Genomic DNA, 26,877 nt, shown 5'->3' with positions numbered 1-26,877 from the left:
CGCCAACATCTGTCATTTCTTGACTTGTTAATTTTAGCCATTCTCACTGGTGTGAGGTAATATCTCATTGTGGTTTTGATTTGTATTTCCCTGATGGCTAGTGATATTGAGCACTTTTTCATGTGTCTGTTGGCCATTTGGATGTCTTCTTTGGAGAAATAAATGTCTGTTCATATCTTCTGCCCATTTCTTGGCTGGATTATGTTTTCTGGGTGTTGAGTTTGGTAAGTTCCTTATAGATCATGGATACCAGTCCTTCATCTGATATGTCATTTGCAAATATCTTCTCCCATTCCATAGGTCGCCTTTTAGTTTTGTTGACTGTTTCCTTTGCTATGCAAAAGCTTTTTATCTTGATGAAGTCCCAATCGTTTAGTTTTGTTTTTGTTTCCCTTGCCTTTAGAGACGTGTCTAGCAAGAAGTTGCTGTGGCCAAGGTCAAAGAGGTTGCTGCCTGTGTTATCCTCTAGGATTTTGATGGACTCCTGTCTCACATTTAGGTCTTTCAACCATTTTGAGTCTGTTTTTGTGTGTGGTGTAAGGAAATGGTCCAGTTTCATTCTTCTGCATGTGGCTGTCCAATTTTCCTAGCACCATTTATTGAAGACACTGTCCTTTTTCCATTGGATATTCTTTTCTGCTTTGTCAAAGATTAGTTGACCATGGAGTTGAGGGTTCATTTCTGGGTCCTCTATTCTGTTCCACTGATCTCTGTGTCTGTTTTTATGTACCGTACTGTCTCGATGATTACAGCTTTGTAATATAGCTTGAAGTCTGCCATTGTAATGCCACCAGCTTTGGTTTTCTTTTTCAACATTCTTCTGGCTATTTGGGGTCTTTTGTGATTCCATACAAATATTAGGATTATTTGTTCCAGCTCCGTGAAAAACTTTGATGGTATTTTGATAGGGATTGCTTTGAATGTGTAGTTTGCTCTAGGTAGCATAGACATTTTAACAATATTTGTTCTTCCAATCCATGAGCATGGAGTGTTTTTCCATTTCTTTGTACCTTCCTTGATTTCTTTCATAAGTATTCTGTAGTTTTTAGAACACAGATCCTTTACCTCTTTGGTTAGGTTTATTCCTAGGTATCTTATGGTTTTTGGTGCAATTGCAAATGGAATCGATTCCTTAATTTCTCTTTCTTCTGTCTCATTGTTAGTGTATGGAAATGCAACTGATTTCTGTGCATTGATTTTATATCCTGCCACATTGCTGAAGTCTTGTATGAGTTCTAGCAATTTTGGGGTGGAATCTTTTGGGTTTTCCACATAAAGTATCATGTCATCCGAGAAGAGTGAGAGTTTGACTCTTCTTTGCCAATTTGAATGCCTTTTATTTCTTTTTGTTGTCTGCTGAGGCCAGGACTTCTAGTACTATGTTGAACAACAGTGGTGAGAGTGGAATACCTGCCATATTCCTGACCTTAGGGGAAAAGCTCTCAGTTTTTCCCCATTGAGAATTATATGCGCTGTGGGCTTTTTGTAGATGGTTTTTATGATATTGAGGTACATTCCCTCTATCCCTACATTCTGGAGAGTTTTAACCAAGAAAGGATGCTGTACTTTGTCAAATGCTTTTTCTGTATCACTTGAGAGGATCATATGTTTCTTGTCTTTTCTTTTATTAATGTGATCTATCACATTGATTGATTTGCGAATGTTGAACCACCCTTGCATCCCCGGAATAAATCCCACTTGGTCCTCGTGAATAATCCTTTTAATGTACTGTTGGATCCTATTGGCTAGTTTCTTGGTGAGAATTTTGGCATCCTTTTGGTGGGGTCTTTGTCTACTTTTGGGATCAAGGTAGTGCTGGCCTCATAGAACGAGTTTGGAAGTTTTCCTTCCCTTTCTATCTTTTGAAACAGCTTCAGAAGAATAGGTATTAGTTCTTCTTTAAATGTTTGCTAGAACTCCCCTGGGAAGCCATTCAACCCTGGACTCTCCTTTGTTGGGAGATTTTTGATTACTCCTTCAATTTCCTTGCTGGTTATGGGTCTGTTCAGGTTTTCTATTTCTTCCTGTTTCAGTTTTGGTAGTTTAAAAAGAGCACATATCATTTTTAATTCAGTTCCCAGTAACAGAAATTTAGCTTTTCGTAAAAGGATAAACCATTCTTACATTTATCTATTCCATTCTCATGAAAAGTTAACTCTGCAAAGAGTCTATATTTAAGATTCTGGTTTTTGCACAAGTTCTTTGTATTTTGTCAACCTCATAGTATATAGACAAATATACAAGGTTATCACTTTAAACACTTTGATGTATTTTGACCAAGTCTATGTGGAGAAGTCTAGATGATATAAATGAAACTCTATGATTATATCTAAATTTGGGGAAACTTCAGCTTGTTTTAATATAATCAATCTTGAATTGTATACATGTGTGTATACCTGTGTAACTGAAGACTGATTTTGTATACTCCCAATCTAGACTCCTTGTACCAAGAAGGTTTTTAAAGGCCAAACCTCTCTGCCACAAATTATATAAATTATTTTTAAATTAACTTTAATAAAATTAATTTATCTACATATAATGAAAACCAAATTAATTTCTCCTGGCTTACAGATAAAGTTCTGACTTATTGTGCTAAACATTAACTCTAGTAGAAAGTGAACAATTTTCAAGGGGAGAAATTGTTCTAAAAGCCTGTCAAAATAGTTGCATAACCACTGTATAACAGCTGTAGAATTTTTTTATGACTCAAAGAATATAATTATTTTTGTATAAATTCTTTTAAAGAGGTCAAGGGACTCTTTATGTGTCTAGAATTTATTCATGCCACCATTCCCAATCCATTAGCAACAGTAATCAAAATGTGGACATAATCTGAAAATGTTCTCCTCTGGCTCCAAATTTTAAAATATCTTAAAAAGCATCACCTAAAGTTACAAATACCACATGAGGGCTGTTTATCACTAAAAATCTTCAGTGAGATCAATATAATTTTATTAATAAGTCTTCATATGTCCCTGAACACAATAATAAACATCTTTCTTTAGCCAATTTGTATATTATCTTCCTATCTCACTACCATTACTATGAATAATAATTACCAAAAATCTGTACAATTTGCTGGGTACTCTGCTAAATGCTCTACATTCAGTATTGTACTCAGTTATAATTACAACTCTGAAATGTTGTATTACTATTATTTGGTACATAAAGAAACTGTGGCTTGGAAGTTAAAACCCAAAGTACTTTATTCAAGGTTATGTTATTTCTTCACAGCTGAAGAGCCAGGGTTCATCCCTGTGTTGGCCTGACTCCAAAGTCATGGCATTAACCAACACATTGCATCATCTTCCTTTAATGAGTCAGCATCAGAATCTTCCTTTGATGAATCAGACTGTTGATCTTCCACCAGTCAATAGAATGTGGACAAGGTAGCATTTTCAAGATTTTTTCCTTATAATTTTATTGGAAAGTATAATAGATTTAAGGATAAAATAACCTGACTTATAATCCCTATTATGCCGCTGATTAGTCCCATAAACATGGATGAGTCATAGTTTTTATGAGACTTTATATGAAAAAAATGGGATCATAATTTCTCATGGGGTGTGTGTAAGGAATACATGAACATAGCCTGTGATTGCACCTACTGTACTGCTTCCCACATGGTGGGTAATCACATGTGTATTGAATTTAAACCTACACTGAAACCAATTAAATTCACATCACAGAAAAAGAAACCAATGAGCCTCTGAAAAGACTAGGGATATGAAATCCACAAAAACACCTTGAGATTACATCTGAGTTTGATTTGGTTTTCCTATTAAATGTACTACATTTGGTAAACTTCATTCCTGTAAATTTCCAAAGACACTTTATAAATTCAAAAGCTTTTGAAATATACCTGACCCAAGACCAACCACAACAACAAAACTTTATGATGATTTGTTTCAGGTCTAAGTCTGAGTAGAAACCAGTGTCATATACTATTAATGACTCAAAGATGGCATAAATCATTCCCATAGAAGATTGCTGCTTTATCAAAAATTATCATCTATACAATGTACCACTAGTACAGAACCTCCTTGAGTTACCTCTGTAGTATATATTAACCTTTCTCATCTTTTTTCCCCAAGGGAAAATCTGACACTAATTGCTTGGTTTCCTACATTTCAAAAGTTGCTGTGACACATTTCTCAAAATGGGTTCCTCATCCCATGGGATTTCTAGGGTTAGAGAGCGAAAAGAAAAAGAAAAAGAAAACCATGTGGTCAAAATACCTTGACTGGAGCATAAAGAGTGGTTTCTCCAGGACCTTGTGAAATGAGAAGGAATGGCCATGTTGTTAACTGATTCCAGTGGCTGATGACCTCTGGAAATGATTTACCAAGTTAAAGCCAAACAGAAGACATGGTGTGTGTGTGTGTGTGTGTGTGTGTGCTTAGAATAACAGAGAGAATGAACTCACAAGTCATATATAAAGTCGGCTTTGTAACTAAGATTTATGACTTATACAAATATCTGAAAACATCGAAATGCTACTGGCTTCTAATTTTACAATATTAAGCCACTAGCCAGCTGAGGGACCATGGGGATGAAGGCATTTAATCTCTCTAGACTCAGTGTACTTATGAGCTGATAGCACAAGAAGGTCAATTCCAAAATTCAACTACTAACAAAGAAGTCCATGGATAGGATTAATCTTCATCTTCACATGCTCCTTAATTTTGTTTTGTAGTCTTTCATCAATTTAATTGGAGTTGTACAGCCTGACCTCCCAAATAGAAGGATTAAAATAGCCCTAAACTAGAGGCTGATTAGGACTTCAAACACAGTAGTGAAACCCTCGTGAAAAAGAAAAACCCTGAAAGCATAAGAAAGATTTATATTTTCCTGAATGCTTATAGTTGCATTAGTGAGGGGTATAGCTAACAGATGGTGTGAATGGAAACAGAAGAGAATGATACAAAATTCCAAAATACTAATCCATTATCTTGACCCAGAGAAACTTGAATTAAGACATGAAATATCCAAAAAATAGCATTTTTCTCCTTGACTCTATGCTTATCAAAGATTCTTCCACTAGTGATTTCTTCTCAATTGGCATCAGGGCTAAGTAATTAAACAATGTCATTTATTGAGTGTCTGCTACACTATGAATAATAAGATGCTAAAGGATTAAAAGGAAAGTGTACATGAGTCTATCATGCTTATAATCTAATTGATAATGTGTGGAAGCTTAACATTGTCTCTTCTTACATACCCATAAATGTTTATAAATATAGCAGAATAAGAAAACTAATGTTGTACCCAACTCTACTGTTGTACCTAATGATTTATTTTCAATTTTATTTTATGACATATTCAAGGGCATGAGAAGCCACAACCACAAAAAAAAATGCTTGAATTTTCCCAGGTATGTATAGATTTCATAACTTACATTTTTATTGCTAGGAAATACCCTTCCAAATATTTTTATTTGCTGATGCTTTAGTCATATGATCTTAGGTTAGTCACAATAAATACATTAAAAATCTTTTTGAGAATCACACTGTTTTTGCCAGACAGATCTTATGAAAACTTGAGCTTTCACTGGCCCTTTAAAAAAGCCTGCAAGCTCAAGTCCCACTCATAGCCCCCTCCTGTGTGGCCTTACACAAATTTCCATCATTTGTACAGCATGATCAGAGTAAGTCCCTGGCCCCAGCTGACTGATCTAGGGCCTGATGCCTGACCCAAAGGCAGACAACTAAGGGCTGCCATGAGCCCTGGAGATGAGGTGCCTGGATCTGAAGCTCTCTCTAATGGATGGACCAACCCAATCCTCTACCTATGGAAGTATAACAGATATTCACAGAGAATCCAGAGGCCAGAGTGAGGGAGAAGCAGAGAAGTACAAATACGCAAAGGAAAAAGGCCATAAAAAAGGAGTTATGAGGCAGATGAAACCAGAGAAAAGCAAGAGGAGGCTGGGAAGCAGACATGGTGTCCCGGGGGAGTTAGGTTAGGTCTGTAGAGCTTCTGTAGCACTACAAACAATGCTGCTGAATTCTGAATGTGGATGAATTCTCTTCTACTCCGTGAGGTGTGGCTCTGCCTGCTGAGATTGTTTACTTACTTCCCCATGTGTCCTTATAGAAAATGTCACTTATTGAAGAGGAATTTGTGAAAGAGCAGGTCACAGATGCAGGCATCTAACAAACTGGGTTCATATCCCAGTTCCGCCATCATTAATGTGACTCTAAGAGAGGCAAGGAATCTCTCTGAACCCACTTGCCACACCCATAAAATATAAATCAATAAAAGAACTAGCCTCATTAGTTACTATGATGATTAAGTAAAATAATGCATGTAAAGAGCCTAATACATTGCCTGACAAAGTAAGTGCATGATAGATTATAGGCACTATGCTTATTTTTATTAAAAATCTAAGCATGTCTCTGATCACTGTAATCTGAACAAGCATCATACATTTTCCTAATAACATATATAAATAGGAGGGGCAAATATACATAAAACCAGGCAAACTTATTTAGCACACAAACTCTAAATCTATACATTTAAAAATATATACAACTATTTGGTATCCAAAAGGAGGAAGACGAAAGAATGACGTAAGGCAATATGGGTCAACTTTAATTCTGAAGATTCATATACTGGCTTTCTCGAAATCTTAGTTGTGTTGGGTATGCTTGTATAGGGGGTTTGCTGGAGGGATTTGGGGGCTGATCTAGGGCATAGATATGCCCACAAGAGGCAGTAATGCACGAGCTTTATTGGCTGGTGCCTGGACAGGGCTGCATGAAAAGTGGAAGTCCTTCACAGCAAGACTGTCCAGGGGCACCTGGGTGGCTCAGTCAGCTGAGTGGCCGACTCTTGGTTTCGGCTCAGGTCATGATCTCAGGGCTGTGGGATCAAGCCCAGCGTAGGGCTCCATGCTCAGTGCAGAGTCTGCTTGAGATTCTCTGCCTCTTCCTCTCCCTCTGCCCCCCCCCCCCCCACTCGCACATGCACACTCTCTCTCTAAAACAAATAAATATATAAAATCTTAAAAAAAAAAAAAGGAAAGACTGTCCAGAGGCTTAAGGAAAAGAAGCCAGCCTCCAGAAAGAAAGGAGAGCAAGGGAACACCCAGGAGAGAGGGAGCTTACATGCTAAGTGACTTTGCTCAGAAGCATGAAAGGGAGTCTCTGGGTCAGAGAACTCCAGAAGGGAGTAGCAGCCTGAGGTATTAAAACCACAAGGCCCTATCTTATCAATGGTCAACAGATGCTGGGTAAGGTTTCACAGAGTATGTAAAGCAGGCAGGCTGTAAATGGCTAAAACTCTGCTTGTATTTCTTTCTTTCTTTCGTAATTGGATGTGTAAAAATGTGAATTTAGTATGAGTGGGCTATTGAGCTAACAATATTTCAGCCTACATACATGAGCAACTCAAGGGCCAAAAGACAGAGGCCACCTTAGGCTCATTTATGTAACAGCTTGCCATTTGACACTAAAGGGAAGAAACTGTAGTCCAGTGACACTCACATTCCCCTGTTCTAGAGGACATGAGGGGCTGTGCCTGGTTCAGGCGAGGTCTAGGGTGTGAGGTCAACCCACCTCACTGATTGTTAAAGCAGAAATGGATAGCCTTCATTCTTAAAATTATACTTAACAGTTGATGCTTTGAAAGACACGGATCTTAAAAGCCTGACAGTAGATTCTATCAAACTGTGCCCGAAATGATTTGATTGTTCCATGAAAGTACCTTCTGGAACTTTCAGATAAAATCTCAACACAAAACATTTTTAGGATCACTGTATCAATTTTCCTTCTTTTAGTCTTTGAAGGACTGGGAAGTGGCAGAAAAGAAAAATACAAAGTCATTTCGGGGAATCAAGTCACAGTTTCTCTAAAACCTCAGTTATCCACCAGAGAAGAATTTCTAGATGTGTGAACACAAGACAACAATCTAGCCACGCCTTCTTCTTATCTGAAGCGGCACCACTGCTTACATTTCCCTGTGGGAATGAAGGCTGAGAGAACTGGAAGGAGCATCAGGCCAGGGAGAGATCTGATGCTGAGGCCAGCTGTCAGAGGGAGCAAAGCAAGCAGGCTTCCCCTGGGAAAGACAGAGCCCTGCTACCTAAGAGTCTGATCTCATAAACCCTTAGTTTTCTCATCTTTAAAAAATAATAATCAATTGTAACAAAGGTACCACTGTGGTGCCTGATGTTAATAGTGGGGTGTGTGGGGGCAGGGATAAATGGGAACACTCTATATTTTCCATTCTGTTTTGCTATGAATCTAAAACTGCTCTAAAAAAATGAAGTATATATTTAAGAAAAGAGTAACATCACCTTCCTCACAGCATGGTCAAGAGATCAAATCAGATAATGCACCTGGCTGGTAGAAGAGGTCCAATGAACACTGCGGACCTCCATCCACGCTACCTCCTCACTGCCCTCCTAGGCCACAAGAATTAAGCAGAGATAAGGGAGAATAGCTTGAAAAAAAGAGGACACTTAGCGACCCTCAGAGTAGGCAAGGCAATTCAAGAAGTGAATTAACAGGATAGAAAAGGAAAGAGGCCAATGTCACCCAGAGATGAGAGGATGCAGAGCTGGGTATAACAGCATTTACAGAGACTGCAGGCCTGGAGTGTCCCACAATTACAGCGTTTAGCATCCTCTAATAGGCATCGACATGCAGTGAAGACAGTCCTGGGAATGATGCTCCTCTTGATGCAGTTCTTCACTGAGCAAGGCCTGAGTCCAGTACCCTTCTATCTGTCATTGCCCAGCATGAGAAAAACTGTCCCAGCCATGACAGTTTCCAATTTTACCCCATATCAAATTAAAACATTCATTATGAGCCTTGCTCAATTTATCTCTTTCAAATGCTGAAATAGATTAGTTCTCTGTCCCTTTCTCCAAGGCTGCGAAAGTGTTCTGTTTCCAAGATTCTTTATCCAAATGTTAAAATGCCAATTGCTACTTATTGAGTACCTATTGGTGGTACGATGTGAATTATAAGTGAGGATAGAGTAGGATGCCAGATTTAGGAAATAAGAAGATTCCATGTGACATAAACTTACATAAAATATATATGTTTATCTGACATGCAAATTTTAACAGAATCCTGTATTTCATCCAGCAACCCTAAGACAGAAGGACAGAACACATTCAATACCTGCTTCCGTGTCCAGGACCAGCTCCTGGCTTGTGCCCTGCTCTACCTTGCGCCTGAAAGAGGGACTAAAAACTCAAGGGCCAGACAGAAACAGAATGGCCAGGTCCAGAGCAACTGGAAATGATAGGGCAGGTGGTAAAACAGGAGTGAAGGCCCTGACTAAAGCAACTGATAAAAAATACTAAGCTTGCTTTTAAGAGTTTGAGCCAGGTTTTGAGAGGTCTAGAGAAAAAAAAAATAGTTTGCTAGCTAAGGAAAAAAAATATCTGTGAGCCACAGATCAGCCCACAGACGAGCAGTTTGCAGTGCCGTCTCTGGTTTATAGGCACATGTCTAGATCTGACCGCACTGTGTTTCGGTCTGTGGGCGTAGTGCTTACCCACGTGCACTCAGCAGGCAGCCCCGGGCCCACCTGTGGCACAGGCTGCCCTCGCCGCCTGCTCTAGGACTGTGCTGGACCCACCGGCAGTGCTGTCTCTTCGCCAAGAATGACTGCAGTTAGCAAGGTCCTTGAGACCCGAGATGTGTAAAGCATAATGCATACACATCTTAGCAATTCTCTTCTGTTGGATTTCACATTTTAGAAAGCATTTAGAATTTTAAATGCTCTGTTTCATAAATCAAACTGCAGGAGTCGAAAAGGAAGAAGTGGCTGAAATCTGCCAATCATCTATCACAGGGCACCATAAGGGGAACTTGATAACAATTTACCACACACTCTTCACAATGTCCCTGTGAGGTATTATTACCCCATTTTACAGATGAGAAAGCTGAGGCCAAGCACAGGTGCAGAGGAAGAGCAAGGCTGTGAACTTACTGGTTCTGATTCTTGTCACTATACCATTTAAGAGAGCCCCCCCCTTCTTTTTTGCTGCTTGTCAACTTTTTTTTTTGTTTTTTTTAAGATTTTATTTATTTAGAGAGAGCACACATATGTGTGGGGAGAGGCGCGGGGAGAGGGAGGGAGAGAATCTCAAGCAGACTCCTTCGAGCCAGACGTGGGACTCCATCTCACAACCCTGAGATCATGACCTGAGCTGAAACCAAGAGTCGGATGCTTAACCAACTGAGCCACCCAGGTGCCCCCACTTCCTGTCAACCTTAAGACAGTCAAACCCAGCCTCCAAGCCTTCCCGCTGCTCCGCATATACAGGGCAGCCCTCTCTGGGGTCCAAGGAGATGGCCAGGCCTGGCACCAAATGGCATTCACCAAACCAAGCTTGTGAGCCAGCTCAAGGAAAGAAGCTTGCAGCACTGCCTCTCCCTGTCTGCCTTGCATCTTTCATGTCCTTCCCTCCCCTCCACTTCAGCGCGCCTTCTGTCCCCAGCTCTCCTCCTGGCCCTGGAGACTACCTGCGCAGAGAAGATGGACGCCCCGCTCAGTCACTGGATTTGTGGAGAACCGTGGATCCCTCTCCTTCACACCAAGCAGCTGACTGCACCTACACCTGTTCTCTTCAGCTGCTCCAGTTCCTGAGCTCTATCACTAGCACTTGGGTTACCCTTGGCCAGTTTTTCTTTCATTTTCACCACTACTCTTCTTTCTTGTCTCTGTGTGAGCAATTTGTTTGTCACCAGGTACTTGAAGCTGCCTCTTAACCACTGAGTGGGTATGTATGTGTGCGTATTTTCTTCAGAGTCAGATGTCTGAATTCTCCCACAGCCAATTTTAGTATACCTCTTTTTTCTAAGACAGCAGGAGATACATAAAGGAGGAGTGATTATTTAATGCTATTGTATGAACCCCAATGGGCCACTGAGCATTAATTCCCCAGTGAACTGAAAGAGTGGCTAGGCAGTAGCAATCTCTTCATAAAGAGTCAGAATGCTTGATAAAGCCAGTTTTAAAAAATGAGAATTCTAGTTAATCGCTACTTGTGAGGACAGATTGTCCCGTTTCTAAGAAGTATCTTATTCCCTAAGAAAGAGCCAGTTTTTCTAGATCAGGGAACTGGATCATATGCTATTTAATGGTTCTCTTTCTTTGTGACCAAATTCTGACATTACTTTATAAAACTTCTGTGCTGTTACTAAGTGGAGGAGGGTACAGGGCAAACAACAACAACAACAAAACAAACAAAAACAAACAAAAACCTCCGAACCAAAAGAACAATGCCCAAACTTGACTAAAATACATATCTCTAAATGTCTCTTAGAATTCTCTAAGAATACATATCTCTAAAATGTCTATGGGATAGTAAGTTAGCATATCAAAAGAGGTTAGAAAAAGGTTTGTCGATCTGCGAGTATCTAGTACACACCTTTCTTGGGAAGAAGCACTATTACTGAGAACGTTTTGTACATGCACAAGCTCTGCATCCGCTGAGGGTCTATCACTGGCATTTACTTCCTCATCCAATATATCGGTCTGCTGGTTAAGGACTACGGCCTCTTTATACAGAGGTGTCCCTCGAGTTCAAAGGTTCAGCCTCAGGGTTTAGAGTCTGTTTGATGGTTTTTAATTGACCTAAAACTGCATTCATTAGATTACCGTTGCTGAGACCTCTGGGGTCACTGGGAGGCCAGCAAGTGTTCCTGTGCTGGCCCGATGCCACCTAATCTTCCCTGCCTGGTCCCCAGGCTTTTCCAAACTGGGAAGCATCAGCAGCTACAGATCGTGGTGAGCGATCAAGACAAACTGGTGTCCCTTGTTGGGATATCACGAAGCTCTCTTTGTTCTAAGAAGGAGATCTAAAATATTTTTCCATAGAAAACAAATACTAGTCTCATGGAGGGTCTCATCTCAAAAGATTTAAGTTTTAATATTTCTAATAAAAAAGCAAGTCCACACAGTCTTTTAACTCATGCATGTCATTCTACAGCTTCAAATTTTCACTACATTTATCTTTTTTGCACTAGTCAAACAATGATGTTTTAGAACTGAAACATGCTCTCTTTAAGGGACTTGCTTACAGATTTGTCAAGTTCCTAAAGACAGGTAACTTTTTGTTTTTTAATATTCCTTTTTTAAACTTTACAAATACTATGAGTTAGAACATAATTAATGAAAAATATTAGCTTGAAATTTATATAAAAATGGGCAAAAATCAGGTATTTATTTAATTGTATTATTTTCTTATCTTTTTTTTTTTTGAAGTAAACAAACTAGCCTTAGATAGTCACACCCTGTTCTTCTTCAGTTAGCAAGAGGGTTATAGGGCACAAGTGTTCCCCCCCCCTTTTTTTTCCCTTTCTCATGTATTCTTGAAATAGGCTTTATTTAAAGACTGCTTTTTAGTGCAGTTTTAGGTTCACAGTGAGACTGAACAGAAAGTAGAGATTTCCCATATACCCGCTGCCCAAACACCATACAACCACTTCCACTATCAGTATCATGTGGCAGCATGATGTATTTGTTATATCAATGAAGCTACATGACACATCATAATCACCCAAGTCCACAGTTTACATTAGGGTTCACTGTTGTTCTTGCACATTCCATGGATTTTGAAAAATGTATAATGACTTGTATCCACCACTATAGTATTATACAGAATAGACTCACTACTGTATAAATCCTCTGTGCTCCAGTTATTCATCCCTACCTCCCACCCCACTCCTGAAACCAATGATCTTTTTTACTGTCTCCCCAGTTTTGCCTTGTCCAGAATTTCATATAGTTGGAATTATATAGTATATAGCCTTTTCATATTGGCTTTTTTTACTTAGTAACTATGCATCTGAGGTTCCTCTGTGTCTGAATTTGCATGGCTTCATAACTCATTTCATTTTAGACTGAATAATATTCCATTGTCTGGATGTACCACAGTTTACGTATCCATTCACCTTCTGAAGGATATCTTGATTGCTTCCAAGTTTTGGCAATTATGAATAAAGTTGCTAATAAAAAAGAAGTGGCAGGACACAATTGTTTTCTTTTCAAATTAAAACCAGTTAAAGGATTATAAATTGTAATTTTGTAAGTTAGTATTATTTGAAGGTAGAATGTATTAGTTATAAATGTATTAGTTATAAATGTCACACAGGATAGGAGAATAATTTTTAAACCTTCTGAAATGATTACCCTTAAAATTGTTCATTTTTTTTTTTTTTAAAGATTTTATTTATTTATTTAACAGAGAGAGACACAGCGAGAGAGAGAGCACAAGCAGGGGGAGTGGGAGAGGGAGAAGCAGGCTTCCCGCCGAGCAGGGAGCCCGATGCGGGGCTCGATCCCAGGACCCTGGGATCATGACCTGAGCCGAAGGCAGACGCTTAACGACTGAGCCACCCAGGCGCCCCAAAATTGTTCATTATTAATGAATAGTTGGATGCCCATTACATTTTAGAATCCATGATTTTATATGATTCTGAAAGTAATCCTTCTGTATACTGGAAGTAACAGTTTTAGACATTAACTGGGCATAGCAATAATAAAAATGTTGTATTAAAGGTGGTATTTTAAAAATTACTTGTGAAAAGCAATATTTATGTATTTTAAATACCAGAAGTGCTGGTTCCTGAGTACAATCTTGGAGTAGCAACTAGTAATTCTACAAGATTTATAATCCATAATTGGCGCATCACATAAGGTACTTTCTTATCATCCTTAATAATAGAGCCAGCATGCATTGAACATTTATGTGTCAGGAAATACGTAAAGCATTTACATACTCTCTCAGTCCCTCACAACAACCCTGCAAGGAAGGTAGTCTCCCCACTGAGATTCCCACTGCACAGATGAAGAAATCAAGAGGTTATGCCATTTTCTCAGGGTCAGACCTCTAGCAAGTGGTGGAGGTTGGCTCTGAATTCAGGCTGACTCCAAAGCATATGACATACCGTCATGTACACTGTCCTGAAGTAAACATATGACCCCTGCGATCTGGGGAATTTGCCTTTCAAATAAGCTTCCGAAAAACTATTAACTCATGTGTTACTGATACACATCTTTATATGTTTTCTATTACCTATTAAATCATTCTAAGGAAATTAAACTTTTTAATAGTGAGACTTTCAGAAACATGACATGCAAAACCACCTTTTAATTTTTCTTTTTTTGAAAACCTTCCGGATATAGAGGAGAAACATTATATTGGTAGAATAAGGAACTGAAATGAAAATGAGACAATCTCTTGCTTCTAGTGCCCTGTAGGATAAAGTTATTTTACATACATTGAGAAAGAATTTTGCTTTACATTAATTTTAACCTAAAAGTTCCTTCCCTTGGAAGACGTTAATTCATCTCTACTTGGACATCCTACAGTGTTAGCGCATAATTTTATTCTTGGTTCACAATAGATGACATTTTATCACCAATGGAACACCCTAAAAATTTTGTTCTGTGGCTACTGAAAAAAGACATATTACTCAATATGAGTTTAAATGTCAATAGCACACTATAAATTGCCCCTAAATTGGCAGGATCAGATTTCTCACTAAACACCTGCATTAAAAAAAAATACAGAGATATTGATCGTTTTTCAATGCTCTTTCTACTACAGATTCATTTAGACTTTAACTACGTTACTACGGCTATTACTAAAGATGGAAAACAAGTATCTTGGACTATATGTGATACGATTTGTAAGGTAAGCATTAACATCTAATATGCTTGTATCATTAACCACCCTATAAACTAAGATTCTCTATGGACTGAAGATCATTTGATTTGTTTTGTAAGTGATGGCAAGTATTTCCTGGGCTTGAAAATGCATTACTCTAACCATTCTGTTAGAGCTTAAAATCTGAGAAAGCCTGATTTTTTTTTTCAAATGTTAGAAAAGGATAATAATCATTCATCATTCATTCTGTTGCTGGATGGCAAGTGTCCAGCATTAAATATATGGCAAATTCAGTGACCTGTTAAAGTAGACTGCATTACTTAGTATTAGCTTTGGGTACCAATGACTTCCAATTTTCTTCAGCTATTTTACAGCTTAAAAATCAGGCAAATACCTTCATAAATTTAAGAAGAAGGAAAAAAAAAGATACCAAGTTTATCAGCAGAAGTCAAATTATTTTACTATTCAAAAAGATGACACAAAACAATAGTAAAAATGGGAAAAATGAATATATAATCTACCTATTGTAGATAATAAAGGTTGATTTAACCCATACCCAAATCTCCTTCTCTTGTTTGTCTCCAGAACATGAGATATCAAAGCTAAATGTGTGCTTTGCTAGCCTCTCCACAGCTAGAGGTGGCTCTGTGACAAAGTTCTGGCCAATGAGACATTTGCCCACGTCTGCTGGTAGCTCTGCTTTCCCTCTTCTTTCCGCCTTGAATGAGGCCTGATGGGGTAGATGAGCTGTCAGAGTGGTTATTCTGCTCCCATAAATGAATGAAGCTCAGGAGCACTGCCGAGGCATCATCCTGACGGAGCGGACAACCATGGCCTGCCCCCGGTTATGCTTTAAGTTCAAACTACGGTTCTTTTGCTAAGCATGTAAGGGAGGATCGTTATCATCAGGGAAAGGAGAGGTGACACTGAGCCTGTCACTTGCCTTGCCCAAGCAACCTGGGGCTGTGTTGATGTGAGGGAGGGGAAATTAGCCTATTACCTTTGAGAAGATGGCCAAAATCTTTTTTTTTTTTTTTTGCCTAGAATATCCTAAAAGTGGAGCCCATGATGAACTGAGGAAAGGAGCAGAGTTTGGGAACAGCAACTCATGTTAACTGGATAACTGAATTAATTTTTACTTTGGGACTTGAGTGTGTGTGTGTTTATGTATGCATGTGTATTAATGTTTGGTCAAAAAAATGTGCCACCATAAAACAGACTCTTAACTATAGAGAACAAACTGAGGGTTGCTGGAGGGGAGGTGGGTGGGAGGGATGAGCTACATGGGTGATGGGTACTAAGGAGGGCACTTGTTGGGATGAGCACTGGGTGTTTTATGTAAGTGATGAATCACTAAGTTCTACTCCTGAAACTAATATTACATTATATGTTAACTGAAATTTAAATAAAAACTTGAAATTAAAGGAAAAAAAACCAACTAAGATTATTGTTATTTAACTCACAGACTATCAACCACCAGTGAATTTAACATTTGAGTCCCTATCTTTTGGTTGTTTTTGAGTGATCAGATCAAAACTGGACTTATACATACCCCCAATTAAGGGAAATAGGAAGTTCTTCTTTGCATTATTTTTTTAAAGATTTTATTTATTTATTTGCTAGAGACAGAGAGAGAGATAGAGAGAGAGCACAAGTAGGCAGAGGGGCGGGAGATGGAGAAGCAGGCTCCCCACTGAGCAGAGAGCCCAATGCGGGACTTGATCCCAGGACCCTGGGATCATGACCTAAGCCGAAGGCAGACGCTTAACCGACTGAGCCACCCAGGTGCCCCTTTCTTTGCATTATTTATTTTCAAAATATTGTTTGGTAGCTGAAATTGCTCTAAACAGTTGCATAAAAATAAATCATATGATTTATCACAGAAATTATGGTAGCTGAGTCCTCTGTCCAAGTTTTAAATGACTGATGTGTTGCAGGGGTTATGGGGAGGGGCATAAATGGTTAACAAAATAGGTATGTAATCAAGGTTCCTGGATTCACCTAGAAAACAGTAACTTTACAGAAGAATTTGAGTTTCTTTCCTCTACCTTGCTTGAAAAAAGTAAAATATTTCTTCAGAGTGGGATAAATTATTCAAGTAAACATTGTTATCAAAGTAGACTACTACATTATATTTTTAGATGTAAATCTCAAATATTAGTTAAAGTATCTTCTATAATATAATTACCCACAGCGCTGGAAAAACAGAATTACTCTAATACTTGCATCCATTCTTGTTAACTATATTACATAGCTTAAGCTATCTGAAAAGGCCTTTGGTTAAAAAATATGTAGAAAGGTATTTTTACTTAATACTATGCTTCGAGTTAGTAAAACTAATAACACTAGTTGAAAAGTTTGTTATCTACTCTTATAGAGTTACATAGCTGAGTTACAATTTCTTTTTCTCAAATGTAAAATTTCTCTCTCTCAAATATGTATATATATACTTATATGTGAAAGAATATAACTTTCCCCCTATGTTTTATTATAACTATACCAAATCTTGTTTAAAAAGGTCAGTATACTTGTGATCTTCAACTATCAGTTTCCATATAAAACTGACCCTCTTATACTATGTATTTTCTTCTCATTGTTTGAACAATATTAGAATTCCACATCCTTCATTTCTGGAAACGAGACTGTTATTCCAAATAGAGAAGTATGACCTTCTACATTGACAGAAAATACCTTCCAAGTACTGAATATAAAATACTGTCCTTGGCTTAGGACTCTTTAACTTGATTTAAAATATCCTTGTTTAAAATGCTCCTCAGTGGGCACGTTCTGCATGGAGCACTGGGTGTTATGCACAGACAATGAATCATGGAACACTATATCTAAAACTAATGATGTAATGTATGGGGATTAACATAACAATAAAAAAATTTAAAAAAAATGCTCCTCAGAACTAGGAGACTATTTTGCCTTCTCCCAGGATTCTCTGTCAGATTTACGAGGAATCTGTCCATCCTCCCTGCTTCCTTAGACCTGTCTTAGAAGAAGGATGCCCTTCCAGCAACTAATTACTCACCTTTGAATTTACTGACAAAGATCTGAGGTCCTGGAATCTAATGGATCAAATGCATGGCCTGCAAATATTTATCCATGTTTGCCCAGGAAACAAGCTGGGCGAAGGTGAGGGTGTTAGAGTGGCCTCAGCCCTCCATCACACTGTCTGGCTCCTGTAGAACATGCTCTCATAACAGGAAGCAGACCAAACTTTTGTCAGTCAGGCAGAGAGAAAATTCCAGAACAAATTCAGTTAGCTTCGGGGTGCAAGTGCCAGCCTGTTCTAGTACTGGACTCTATGGACCCCAATTCCAACTCCATTCCCACAGGTTCCTTTGTGCCTGGCCGATCCGTTCATTCCTTCCAGAATCATCTGAGCATCTACAGCTACATGACCCACACTGCCTTCAATCCCTGTCTACCAGGGGCTAACCTTTGCACAGCCATATGTCTGTAAGTCTTATCAGTGCTACTAAGTACCTCAGTTCTGGTTCTACGTCTGCTTTTTCTCCTCTCTGACTTGGATCTTTGGGTACTAGGCTCTGTTCAGCTTCGACCCATGACTACCATGATACACCACGCTGGTATTCTTTGAAACCCAGACTCACATCTCAACTCTATTCTCAGGATTACTGGTAACCATCTCTTGTAAAGAAACTGCCCTCCTAGCATGGTCTCTAGCCTTTGGGCCTCATTAGCCACTGGCCTAGTCCATCAGATAAAATGCCACTACACATGCTTACATGTATGTACACTTCCACAAGCCAAGAAGCACAGTGCTGTGATGCTTGCTACCGAGCTAATCCCATTTACAGGTTTTTGTTTGTTTGTTTGTTTGTTTTTACTGAGTAACCTATATAGATGCTGATTCATTATAATTCAAGGTACCCTTCTCCTAAATCAAGTAATTCTTGACAGAGAAGCTTAAGCATTCCTCTATGTTTTTCTAAGAGTTTTTCCAAAATATCTTCAGCACAAGGCTCTAAATAATGAAGTGGCAAAAGATTTGGGTAATGGTCATTTCAAAATTGAAGGATGGCTTTAACTACTTTTCAACTATTATATAGCTTGATCTTTAGCGTGGTGCTCAAGGGCATAACCAAGTCCACAGTGAGGTGGCTGCTGACAGATAAGGTTCTCTATTCTAACAACCTGAGATCACAGCAAACAAGCTGGACTTTGTCCAAACCCTTGAAAGATGCCAATTACACTTCATCCCTCTTAATCATGAAGTCTGTGAAGAAGTAATCACTGTTCTACCACTTCTAGAGAGCATCACAAAAACAAACCTGTGAAGTTTAGCAAAAGACCACATTAAAAAATGTCGTTCTGTTGTAAACCACTTTACCCAGTTTCTAGCCCCGATGACAAAGTATGGCAGATATATGATTTGTATGGAAAATGTTTTGTTTGCTCCTTTTAAGTGAAGTGCCTGGGTGTTTCGCTTCGTACCCGTAGATTCAAAGTTGTAACATAACAACCCAAAAAAGGATGGAGTGGATGTCATCCTCACTTCAATGAACACTTTCCTTTTGCTGACATTTATATAAACCAAGAATTTGTTAGCTACAACAAGAAAAATGCATTTCTATTACAATATGATCACAATCATGTATTTTACCAATACTTAGCAATTATATCATGTGACATGAAATCAATTATCAAGGTATTTTTGAGTACCTAACTGGTGCCCAGCATGTCGGTTTCCTTCTGCTTAACCCATAACAATTCACATCTGCAGCCTGTTGCGGTGTTTGTGTCTTGTGGTTGTTTCTCCAGGTAGACAACAGAGTGGAAAGCATGGGAATGTACCCAGAGTCTTTCCTTTCCTTCCCAGGATGTCAGGCGAACCAGCTTTCTATACCCAGTGGTAATGCAGGTATTGATGACTAATGGACCCAGGCATTAGAAGGACAAATTCTGGGACAAATAGGTAGTGAGAAAGACAACCCAAATAGCTAAACTTGAGGTGGAGGTGACAGGGGGTAGGGGTGGTAGAGAGAAAAGATTAGTTGGAGAATATTCTAAATCACTAGTTATGTATAAGAAGGGGATGGGAGGGAGTGAAGACAGCAAACACACAAATCTTTTTTAATGGAAATAAAAATGACACTGGCAAAATATTTCAGGGCTTCCAAACCATACACTACAATGTAGGTAAATTCAAAATAGGTAACTACAATGGGTACTTATCTTGACTATTACTGTGTTCCAATGTACACAGCAACAGCAAGTCCCTAGAGTCAAGTAATTTCTTTCCTATGATCTCCAGAAGAAAACTCGCTGGAAAATAGGAAATTAAGAAAATTAAAAATTTCACTCAAATGCTTGCTTCGGCAGCACATACACTAAAAATTTCACTCAATTTTTCACAGGAACAGAGTATTTCTAATCCCTAATTGTGTATTCAAGGGGTTAAGCACACTCTTGTGAAATCTGTGCTACATATAAAAGTAGACAGATACACAAAGGTTTGTTTAAAAACAGAAGATGTTTTTTCTTTTTATTTTATTGTAAAACTCAGAGCCCCATGGCTGTCAGGCATGAATATCTTCAGTGTCAAAAGTCACTAAGGAAATATGATTATCTTATTTGCAGATGCAGTTGTTACTAAAACCATAAAAGGCCACTGGTTTAAAACATGGTCTCTCAACCTCAGCACTACTGACATTGGGGTGGATAATTCTTTGTTGTAGGGGCCGTCCTGTGTTCTGCTGGATGTTTACCAGTACCCCTAGTTTCTACCCATTAGATGCCCTGTCGCACGTACCCCCAGATGTGACAGCCAGTTTCTCCAGACATTGCCATATGTCCCCTGATGGGGGTGGGGGAGGGCAAAATAGCCCCAGTTGAGAACCAATAGTTAAAACAAATAGTTACATTAGAATAATATTCTGAATACTTTTATAGGACTATGTACTAGGCACAATTCAATTTAATCCTCAGTAATAACTCTTATGAAGTAGGGTCTATTTTAGCCCCCATTTTACAGATGAGAAAACTGAGGTATAAAGAGATTAAGTTACTTGCCCAAGGTCACCGGACACATAAGTAGCAGAGGGGGAAATCAAACACAAGGAATCTGGCTCTGGAGTATGGGCTCCTAACTTCTACATGATACCTTTCCTTCCCAGGATGTCAGGCTAACCAGCTGATATAGGCAGAATACATACAAATCAGAATTATTTTTCATTCAAGATTTTTAGTAGTCTTATAACATTGGCCATCTTATATACCCCTAGTGAGTTCAGAAGAGTCATTTGTAAAACAGGAATAATAATGAGATTAAAATAAGATACTTTATCAAAGGTACTTAGGCCTCAAAAAGTTCTAAGAATAATGAATAGAATATTCTTATTTATCCCTACTCTTTACATGTGGATATATCTTTGGTTTCTCTTCCCTGTTTACCTGTGCATAGCAATTAGAATCAGTTATACAAAGAAACTACTGTAAAACCTGACTTCTTCTGCTTTGGGTTACCCCTACCCGTAACCTGAAGCACAAAACACTGCCTGACTGGGTTACAGCCTGACTGATCACAAACCATGGCAACAGGCCACACAATTTGCCAATGGCCGTTGAGTAGCCCAAGTTTATGCACTTTGCTGGGCTTCACAGACTGCATCATGCATAGTATCCATAGATAGTAAGTAGAACCCCGCCCCCCAAAGATGTCCACTTCCTAATCTCTGGACGTGTGAAATGTAATTTTACAATGCAAAAAGAGAGTTCACAAATGTAATGAAAGTTACATCTAATTATCTAAGGATAATTAACCTTAAAACACAGAGATAAGCCTAGACTCTCTAGGTGGAGCCCAACTGAGGCCTTGAAAACAGAGAATGTTCTTTAGCTGGAGGCAGAAGAGATGCAGCAGAAGGGAAAGTCAGAGATTTGGCTGAGTGGCACTCAAGGTGACGTCAGTTTGAAAATGGAGGGGCAACGGGAACAGGAATGCAGGCAGCCTTGAGGCGCTGAGAGGCTCCTCGCTCACAGCCAGCAAGGAAATTGGGACCTAGGCCCTGCAGTTGCAAGGAACTCAATTTTACTAACAACCTGAATGAGCCTCTGAGTGGATTCTCCTCCAGAACGTCCAGGCAAGGGACCCAGGCCGCCTTCGTTTTGGCCTTATGAGACCCAATGCAGAGAAGCCAAACAAGCCCACTCACTCTGACCCACAGAACGGTGAGACATTAATTATATTGTTTTAAGCTTCTACGTTTGTGATAATTTGTTAGGACACCTATAGAAAACTGACACAGCACACAACATGCTTGAACAAGGAAGAACAGTCACTCACCCACTGCCACACCATGAATTTACCAAGTGGCCCACAAGGGTTTAGAAACCCGGTCTTTCAACCCCCAAACTATTTCTTTCAATAATTAAGATCTGCGTCATCCTGGAAGCAAACGGTTTTACATCTGTTTACTCACTGGCTCCTCACCAAAGCCAGGAAAGCCATTCACAGATGAGAAAGGCTCAAAGGCATTGTGTACTTACACAGGGTTGGACTGTTAATAAGTGACAGAGCCATATGCTCTTTCATCTCTTTGCTTTTGAATACGTTGCCTTTAACAGTAAAAATGTAATAAGTATAGAGGATTAAACAATGCAAGGCATAAAAGCACAGAAAGACAAATGATTTTCTGCTGAAGGGAAACAGGTAAGAATTTGTGGAACTAGTAAGATTTAAGTTGGGTCTGGATGGACAGGTAAGATTTCCAAAGATGAACGCTAAGATGCGATTTTTTTTTTTTTTTTGAAACATGGAATCAAATTCTGGTGTGTGTGTTTGTGTGTTTTAATCGGTCACCATTAAAGTTAAAGTGTTTGGGCTTTATCCCATTATGAAGCAGCACTATGAGAGGCTGTTAACTAGAGAGCATCTCTGGGTATGTACATTTGATTAATGAACTAGTATTTCGCAGGTATGTTTGTATCACAGTTAATTGAACAACGTGAAAATGCTGGTGAATTGTCATTTCAAGGACACAGAATTTTCTGTAGTGAATATAGAGCGGAACCCCAGATAATCTGCCTCTAACAAGTAGTCCTATGACAAAGACACTTCCTATAAGATAAATGCAGCTGGATGCAGCAGAGATGGAGGGAGACCTCTGTGTAGCCAGGCAACCCTGTCTTCTCCAACACTCAGGAGGCTCCGTGCCATGGCTATATTGGTACTAAAAATCAATACTCCACCCCTTGGCCACAGCTGATTAGACACCTAACTACAGCTGGGTCAGATTCTCCATTCTGGGAATTTGGAATTGAGTCTCTGAGACGCTTTTTGGAATATTAGTACTTGAACTCATTGGGCATGTAAGCTAAAGGACTGAGCCGTAGAGAGCTTGTTTGTAGAAGAAAGAATAAGGCATTATATCTAGAGACAAAAGATAAGTAGCCTAGGATAAGAAACTGGAGGAATAGCAGTCTTAGTTCCAGTGGCTTCCAGATTCCTTGTTCTAGGCCCTGTGATGTCTTGCTGCATTTCTTGACTTGGATCCATGAGATACCCTCTCTTATCTTTACAATAAATATCCTTCCCCACTTATTTTAACCTAAATTGAGTGGATTTATATTCTTACAAACAAATGATCCTTGCATCAAATTCTCAAAAAAAAGCATTTGGGACCATGTGTCTTTTCTCTGTTCCAAACACTTGGGAAAACCCCAAGACTAGGTCAATCTACTTGTTTGCCTTCTTCAAATATGTCAGAGTGGCTGAATCCTGCTAAAGAAGATCAAACGAGTGAGCAGATGGGGCCACCACAAATCCATGGCTGCGGCCCCCACTCTGTGCCAGCAAGCCGCCTGTTTCTCTAGTCAACCTTCTTGTTGCCCCTGGTCATCCTGCAGCTACCACCCCCTCCTCCAGTCCCAAACACTGTGGTCTTCTTGAAAGAATAGTCTCTGTACTTCCCTACCTCGCCTGCAGTATGGATTCCACTCCAAACATGCCACTGAACCTGCTCCAGCAGGGGCTCGATTTCTGCCGGTTTGTTACCAAATCCGAAGACCAATTCTTAGTCCTTATCTTGTTTCTCAGCATCATTTGACACTGCTGAGACTCACAGCTTAAAATGTTAAATATCCAAAAATACCCCCAGGGTGCCGCACTCTGCTAGTTTGTTCTTTCTGTGCTTCTGATGTCCTTGCCTGTTGTCTCGTCCTCTGTGAATCCCTTACATGTTGATGTTTCTCAGGCTTTAGGTCCTGGACTCTTGTCAATAGGACACTCTATCCCCAAGGGAGCTCATCTACTACCGAGGCCTAACGGTCTTAAAGAATAGTATCTCTAGTTCGGTCCTGTCTTACTGTGTACTTCCAACGGCCTGCGAGAGACCTTCCACACTTGGACATCTTTCTCATTTAATGCAAAACACCCCAAACCAAATCCATCTCACCTCTCCCCTCTTCTCCTTTGCCTGGGTGCCCTCCATGACCCCCAGTACAAAAACCAGGAACCCAAGCACCGTCTTTGACTCTACTTCCTCCTTCCACCTCCCTATAAATGTTCAAAGTTCTGTAAACGTTGTCTTTTAAATATGTCAAGGATCTGCCCACTTTTGCTTTCCCACCATCCCTATGTTAAGTAAGCCATCATCACCTCTCACCAGGATTATTACAAAGCTTAACATGTGCCCGACTCCAGTCTTATCCAAAAATGCAAATTTGATATTATTTGTCCAGTGTCATCATCACTTAGGACCAAGTAAACATGCTTTGTTGTTACTTCTACACAAAATCTGAGTGCCAAGTCAGTAACAATGCTTACTTTGACTCACAAATCTTTTTTGGTAATATACCACATTATGAATTTAAAATTAATATTTCACTTGTGTTAAAATGGTCATACTTTATGAAATGTCTCCCTTAAAAATTAAATAATTGCAAGATTATTTATTCTAAAATTTAGAAGTCATAGTTGCCCCAAGACTAGGAGGTGAAAAGGAAGCATATTTAGACTTTCTTTCAGACTGTCCTCTTTCTCTCCATCTTGACTTAAACAACTTAACAGAACTTCCAACTATTTTCATTAATGCTCCAAGTATTATTTTAGATAATTATATACACACACAGAATCATGTATATATTATGTATAAACATGTCATTAAGGTATATACACATACATTAATACATACTAATAAACATGTGCTTCACATTGAACACAATATTATTAAGAGAAGCTTTACCAAACAAACTGATCATGGGTTTTACTTTCAGAATAAGTGTAAAAACAAACCAAAACAACAACTAAAGAACTAAAAACCAAAATGAAAATAAACGAAAACAAAATGCCAGCATGTTGTTTGCCACAAGCGGAGATGGAATATCGTCAACCCTTAAGCTCCTGTCCCCCCCTCACCTTCTCAGGCAAAGGAGTGACTTTGTGACTCCCAGTTCTTTAGACAAAATGGGTAAGATCCTCAAGGGTGCCAAGGCAAGGGGAGGTGGGTGCGTTCGCCAGGAGTGAATGCAGTCGTGGGAGGAGGATGTGGGTCAGACAGACTCAATGTCAAAATTCCAGGTGAAGCACCCAGGACCTCTGGAACCCCAGGCAATTCGCATGACCCTTCTTGGCCTCAATTTCCTATGTGTAAATGGGGAAAATAATACTGAATTCACAGGGTTGTTCTGAGAATGAAGTGAGTTTAAATATGTAAAGTGCCTAGCCGGTACCTAACAAGAAACAAACCCTTAACAATGGTAAGCTGTAATTACTTTCATATTTTTCACCACTCTAGAATTAAAATTACAGATAAAAGAGACAAAAATCTATGCAAAGATGAGACTGTAAAAATCTAGTTACTGGTTGTTTTAATTATATATAGATCAAGTTACACAGAAAATCACTGAAAAAGACTATTCTCAGAACAAGAAGAATAACATGCATTCTACTGGGAGAAAGAAGGAAGCATATTATAGAGTATAACTAAAAAGCAGTATTTTTTATTAAATGTGTGGTCTTAACTGCTCCCTCTATTTTAAACCTAGAGAAGAAAATTATCAGGTATTATTGTTGTTGTTCTTCAGCAAATTAATAGCTGAAGTTTTAAAAGTCAATTAAAGAATAAGTTGTTTTAAATATTCAGGCAAAATTCTGTTTAAGAAAGAAATATCTAACTGGGGTCTTCTTATATAATGAAGGAAAACTCTAGGATTCATTATTATACAGACCTTCTCTTTTATGACCACTAATGTGCTCTGCACCCCTGGGGTTTGCGAAGACAGGGTACTCCAGAGTGCAGTACGGGAGTGGTGATCTCACCTAGAGATGGAGGAAGAGCCGTCCCTCCCTGCCAGTTTAGTTTACCACCTTCAGATCAGCTCTTGAAAGTGCTGTCCGCAAAAATCCCCCAGTGCTTTGGACAGCCCTAACAACTCTATGGTGATGCCTAAGATTTCAAATCAATCAAAGGCATTCCTTCCTGAGACAGCCTTCCAGCAATTCCGCTGAGAGCCAAAGGCCCACATATATGCTAACCAATCATGTAACTAGACAGTTTCCTCCCTTACGAATTCTGAAACTAGCAGCAAGTGTCCCACAGGTCAGGAAAAAGGTGATCTGTCTGTGCACCAGTGTTAATGTCTGGAGTTCACTTCTCAAGCTTCCAGGAAAGCGAGAGTGCTCTTAGTCCCTGCTGATAAGCACAGTCACTTCGTGATGATTAAGGTGACTAGTCCCACATACAGTCCCACTTCTGCTACTCTTCTGCTATCCACCTTTGTGTCATTAGCTCCACCTCTCTGTGAGAGAAGACACAAAAGGACGGAAGATGAATAATAGCATGGGTAAAAAATATGAAAGAAAAAGACAGCTACATTAAGACAGCTAAAACGAATACTTGATTACCTGTGGCATATTTGGCTGTAAAATCCTAAACCTCTATTACCACATTAAAGCCAAAGTAGGGGATTTAGGTCAAAGCTTTTACTTATCAAGAACACATACATCCAGATTCGTTTTCCTAATGAGAAATCTACAGTCAGTTAACTCAAACCAGGTATTACAACTTGTTAAACTTCTAGTCCCCAAAGAAGTCCCTTCTAAATGCCTACATTCTAATGCCTTTACCTTATGAAAAGCTGGGGTGTAATTCTCCAGATCACAGGTGGGTGGAGAACTACAACCACAGAAGCAACTACACTGAATCCCAGATTTACAGGCAGATTCTAATGCAACTACATTAAAGAAGCATTAAGAAAGAAATAAATGAACA

General features: G+C 39.1%; 1 protein-coding gene across 2 annotated transcripts in view; it reads right to left on the bottom strand.

The window, feature by feature from the left end:
* Positions 1 to 26,877, bottom strand: part of MAN1A1 (mannosidase alpha class 1A member 1) — a 166,246-nt gene that overhangs the window by 123,549 nt on the left and 15,820 nt on the right. The gene's annotated exons all lie outside the window — the stretch shown is intronic.

Source organism: Phoca vitulina, unplaced genomic scaffold, assembly GCF_004348235.1.
Source record: "Phoca vitulina isolate PV1807 unplaced genomic scaffold, GSC_HSeal_1.0 scaffold9, whole genome shotgun sequence".
In the NCBI taxonomy this organism is placed as follows: domain Eukaryota; kingdom Metazoa; phylum Chordata; class Mammalia; order Carnivora; family Phocidae; genus Phoca; species Phoca vitulina.
Note: the sequence above shows the minus strand (reverse complement) of the source record. Positions and strands in the feature narration are given on the sequence as shown.